Source organism: Bufo bufo, chromosome 3, assembly GCF_905171765.1.
Source record: "Bufo bufo chromosome 3, aBufBuf1.1, whole genome shotgun sequence".
In the NCBI taxonomy this organism is placed as follows: Eukaryota; Metazoa; Chordata; class Amphibia; order Anura; family Bufonidae; genus Bufo; species Bufo bufo.
The window spans coordinates 371,861,036-371,867,166 of NC_053391.1; positions in this window are offsets into that span (position 1 = coordinate 371,861,036).

The window sequence follows — 6,131 nt, forward strand, 5'->3', positions numbered from 1 at the left end:
CTACGGCAGTGGTCCTCAACTCCAGTCCTCAGGGCCCACCTGCCGGTCATGTTTTCTGGATTCCCTTAGTATTGGGCAGCTGATATAATTAGTGTCCATCCATCAGGATTTACCACAGGTATTCATTCTGTGGGATACTCCTAAATCCTGACCGGCAAGTGGGCCCTGAGGACTGGAGTTGGGGAACCCTGATCTACGGGATTAAAGAGACACTCGGCTGTTTCATCATCTCACATAAACTACCATGGAGAGGGATGAGTGAGCAGTGTGAACTGGGGAGCAGGGAACCCCATGCTACCAATAAGTGGGAGTCCTGGAGGTGGAGCCACCACTTATCAGACATGCCATTAATGTCTCAGATGTCTTTGGACAAGAAAAGTTTGTATTCCTGTTCTAGAAGTCTGTGAGCGCTGGTCTTCCATAGCACTTGGGAGGTCAGCCAAGACCTGGACACCTTTTCATCTGCTTGCTATTAAGGACATGACTGTTTTGGCCCGCGTCTGATCCACATTTTTTGCGGATTGCACACAGACGCAATCAATTCTATGGGTCTGCCAAAAATGTAGAAATCACACGGATGTTGTCTGCATACATGATGTTGTTCCGTAAATTATAGAAGTGTCCTATTCTTGTCTATTTTGCAGGCATTTCTACTGTATTTTTCAGATCTGAGGTCTGCGGACTGCAGTATGGATATGGCTGTGTTCATGAGGCCTAATGAACATCTGTTGTTTTGGAGAACCCACCATATCCAGCATCACAAGGACATCCCACTGGTTTCAGACTGTCATTTGCTGTGAAGAACAGGGTAATCACTGGGGACAACCTATTGGCAGCTTATCATTGGGGAGCCCACAAAGGTTGTTTTCCAAAGCAGGCCACCACTATATTAAAAAATGTTTCACTGGCCTATAGATTTTTATTTTCAACTTTTTAAGTTCCCCAATGTGCCCCTTGAACAATCAGTAAGACACCAAGTGGTACACTGAAACTGAACCATAAGTGTGTAAACTTAAAGGGGTTGTGCAATCAGTAAAAGTTACAAGCTTAAAACTGTCCTCATAAGACCAATTACTTACTACCTACTACTACTAGCCCTTTCAATGTGAGCTGAGACTCCCCTGAGTGCTCACATGATGTAAAGATCCCAACTTTCAATGCTGTGGCAAGATATCTCATCTGACAATCATGTGATCTCCCCTTTCTGTTGCCCTGCACCCTTAGGGCTCATGCACTGTGGGTCCGCAAAATACAGGTCCCGGACATTTTTGCACCGCATCACAGATGCAAACCCATTCACGTGGAACGGAGGCACGGAACCCCACTGTGCTTCCACGGGGGTTTCTCTCTGTGCCTCCGCACCGCAAAAAAATTGAACAAGTTCTATTTTTTTGCGGTGCAGATAGATCACAGACCCATTCAAGTTGAATGGATCTGCATCCGTCTGTGGAAACCGCATGGTTGGGCAACGGCCGTGTGCATGAGCCCTTAGATGGAGAGTGCTGGCGTGTAGGGAGTTTAAAGGGGTTTTCTAGGAATGATTAAAAAAAATGGCCACCAGCAACCTGTCCTAGAACGTGAGTAGGACTGGTTGCCTCCACTTGCAGAGCTGCCCAGGGGGATGAGGGGTGGGATCTCACTACACTATGCTCTGGCACTTGCATGTACTACATATTGGTGAGCTTTCCTGTCAGGCTGCTCAGCCATAATGGCATATCATAGGCAGTATCGCATCATTACCATCTATCGTAGGGCAGTGTAGGGAGCACTTGCCCCTCACCCCCTAGGCAACTCTCCAAGTGGAGGCAACCAGTCCTGCTCACATTCTAGTACAGGTTGCTGGTGGCTAGGGCTGAGTGAATCGACTCCGTTTGAATACTGTATGGAGCATAATAACTTCATAAATGAATTTCTTCTGTAAAAAAACATTTTCCGAACTCGGGTTCGGGAAATGTTTTTTTTTTATAGTAGAAATTGATTTATGAAGTTATTATGCGAAGTCTCGCGAGACTTTGCGAACTAATAACTTCGGCTCATAGGAGCCAATACATTCTAATACTGTACAGAGCGCTCGCTCCGTATAGTATTCAAACAAAGTATTATGCAAATTGACTTTGGATGTTTGATCCGAAGTCAATTCACTCATCCCTACTGGTGGCCATTTAAAATCTCGGAGAACCCATTTAACAAAGTAACTGGCATGCTCGGTCTAAGGGGGCGGGGGGAGGAGAGATCACTAGACCAACAAATCAGATGCTCAGAGCTGCAGGGCAACAGAGAGGGGAGCTGACATGACAGCAGATTAGACACCGCAACCAGATTAAAGCTGTATTTTTCTTTATTATTCAAATGTTTATTGATTTCCAAAACATAACAAAACATTGAAAGATGGGCTGCATTTGTAATAAAAGAAAATATGAATAATAAAGGTAGTAAAAAAGTATAAACAATATACAATGACAATAAGAGAGTATGTGAAACAGAAATAAAAAGGGGGGGGGGGGTAGCAAGGTTGGTATAATAAGGAACAAGGGAGGGTAGAAGAAGTTGTGGGGAAAAGGTTAGGAACATATAGGATAGGGAAGAGAAGAGAAGTAAAAAGAGAAAGAAGAGAGGAGGATGAAAAGGGAGAAAGATGTAAAAGAAGTTCTGTATGTGAAAAAGTCAGGTTACTATAAGTCTTAGGCCTCATGCACACGACCGTATTTTTTTGCGGTCCGCAAAACGGGGTTCCGTTTTCCCGTTTTTTCGTCCGTGGGTCTTCCTTGATTTTTGGAGGATCCACGGACATGAAAAAAAAGTCGTTTTGGTGTCCGCCTGGCCGTGCGGAGCCAAACGGATCCGTCCTGAATTACAATGCAAGTCAATGGGGACGGATCCGTTTGACGTTGACACAATATGGTGCCATTTCAAACGGATCCGTCCCCATTGACTTTCAATGTAAAGTCTGGAGTCCCTTTTATACCATCGGAGTTTTCTCCAATCCGATGGTATATTTTAACTTGAAGCGTCCCCATCACCATGGGAACGCCTCTATGTTAGAATATACTGTCGGATATGAGTTAGATCGTTAAACCTCATTTCCGACAGTATATTCTAACACAGAGGCGTTCCCATGGTGATGGGGACGCTTCTAGTTAGAATATACTACAAACTGTGTACATGACTGCCCCCTGCTGCCTAGCAGCATCCGATCTCTTACAGGGGGCCGTGATCAGCACAATTAACCCCTCAGGTGCCGCACCTGAAGGGGTTAATTGTACTATCATATCCCCCTGTAAGAGATCAGGGCTGCCAGGCAGCAGGGCGCAGACCCCCCCCCCCCCCCTCCCCAGTTTGAATATCATTGGTGGCCAGTGCGCCCCCCCCCCCTTCCTCCCTCTATTGTAATAATTAGTTGGTGGCACAGTGTGCGCCCCCCCCCCCCTTCCTCCCTCTATTGTAATAATTTGTTGGTGGCACAGTGTGCGCCCCCCCCCCCCTTCTATTGTAATAATTCGTTGGTGGCACAGTGTGCGCCCCCCCCCCCCCGCCCCCTCCTCCATTGTAATAATTCGTTGGTGGCACAGTGTGCGCCCCCCATTGGCCCCCCCCTCCCTCTATAGCATTAACAACATTGGTGGCCAGTGTGCGGCCTCCCATCTCCCCCCCCGATCATTGGTGGCAGCGGGTTACTAGCAATAGTACAATAGTAAAAGATTCATACTTACCTGGGAGCTGCGATGTTCGTGTCCGGCCGAGAGCTCCTCCTACTGGTAAGTGATGGTTCATTTAGCAATGCGCCGCACAGACCTGTCACTTACCAGTAGGTGGAGCTCCCGGCCGGACACGAACATCGCAGCAGCAGGTAAGTATGAATCTTCTACTATTGTACTGTTGCTAAGTAACCATGGCAACCAGGACTGTAGTAGCGTCCTGGTTGCCATGGTTACCGATCGGGGGGGGGGGGAGATGGGAGGCCGCACACTGGCCACTAATGTTGTTAATGCTATAGAGGGAGGGGGGGCCGATGGGGGGCGCACACTGTGCCACCAACGAATTATTACAATGGAGGGAGGGAGGGGGGGGCGCACACTGTGCCACCAACGAATTATTACAATAGAGGGAGAGGGGGGGCCGCACTGGCCACCAACCTATTATTACAATAGAGGGGGGGGGGGGGGCCGCACTGGCCACCAATGATATTCAAACTGGGGAGGGGGGGGAGGGTCTGCCCCCTGCTGCCTGGCAGCCCTGATCTCTTACAGGGGGCCGTGATCAGCACAATTAACCCCTTCAGGTGCCGCACCTGAAGGGGTTAATTGTGCTGATCACGGCCCCCTGTAAGAGATCGGGTGCTGCCAGGCAGCAGGGGGCAGTCTTGTACACAGTTTGTAGTGTATTCTAACTAGAAGCGTCCCCATCACCATGGGAACGCTTCTGTGTTAGAATATACTGTCGGTTCTGAGTTTTCATGAAGTGAAAACTCAGCTTGGAAAAAGCTTTTATGCAGACGGATCTTCGGATCCGTCTGTCTAAAAACTAACCTACGGCCACGGATCACGGATGCCAATCTTGTGTGCATCCGTGTTCTTTCACGGACCCATTGACTTGAATGGGTCCGTGAACCGTTGGCCGTAAAAAAAATAGGACAGGTCATATTTTTTTCACGGCCAGGAAACACGGATCACGGATGCGGCTGCAAAACGGTGCATTTTCCGATTTTTCCACGGACCCATTGAAAGTCAATGGGTCTGCGAAAAAAAAACGGAAAACGGCACAACGGCCACGGGTGCACACAACGGTCGTGTGCATGAGGCCTTAGCACATAGGAAATCAGGCATAAAGAGAGGAATAAAGGGGAGTACTACGGCAAGTAGTAAAGCCATGTTTTAGGCCCCTTTCACACAAGCGAGTTTTCCAAGCGGGTGCAATGCGTGATGTGAACGCATAGCGCCCGCACTGAATCCTGACCCATTCATTTCAATGGGTCTGTGTACATGAGCGTTTTTTTTTCACGCATCAGTTCTGCGTTGCGTGAAAAATGCAGCATGTTCTGCAATTTTTACACAGCCCTGCCCCATAGAAGTGAATGGGGCTTGAATGAAAAACGTATTGCATCTGGAAGCAAGTGCGGATGCAATGTGTTTTTCACTGATGGTTGCTAGGAGATGTTGTTTGCAAACCTTCCGTTCTTTTATCACGCGTGTGAAAAACACTTCAAAACGCATTGCACTCGTATGGAAAAAACTGAACGCAATCGCAGACAAAACTGACTGAACTATCTTGCAAAATAGTGCGAGTTTCACTGAACGCATCCGGACCTAATCCGTCACGCTCGTCTGAAAGAGGCCTTATTGTACTGATTGCTTTCTTTGGGCGTATGGGGAAGGAGTTCTTGGTTATAGCAATCTTCTCATTCAGCAAGCGGAGGAGGATCAGCGGAACGCCAGTGGCGCAGTATATTCGTCTGGGTGGCCTGAAGGTGTGTTGTCAATGATTTTTTATGAGCAGGATAAGTCAAACATAAACAGAAGTACTGATTCAGGGTTATTTCCGATAGAAGTTACTATGTGGGTCATTTTCAGGACTGCATCCCAAAAGCCGCCAAGAAGAGGGCAACCCCACCATGTGTGGTTCATAGTACCGTCTGAGGTACCACAATACAGTCGGATTGCTGGGACTCGATACCACCTGGACATTACTTTATACCATGTTTCTTGGGCTTTCGTAGCGATTGATGCTTTAGGTGTAAGACGGAAACATTTTGACCACTGGGTAGTAGAAAATTACTTCCCAAGATTCCCACGCCTGGCGAAGGGGAGGATCCAAAGTTCTGAGATACTAGGAGTTGGTATATTATGTAACTGGCATGGCAAGTTGTGGAAGACTGCAAGTAAAAATGTTTTCCACACTGATTATTATCCCATTGAAATGAATAGGAAGCTGAAAAAATTGAAAGTGGAATAAAAAAAAAAACGTGCAGATTTTTTTTTCAGCGTGATTTCAATATGTTACTAGAATGGGGTCTTGTTATGATCTTCACTCTACTGACAGCTGTATTACCACACTGGCATGTCTCACTTCTACGCCACCAGTTTTACAGAACAAGGCTCTGTTCACACTTTTCTTACTTTCCATCAGGTTTCTGT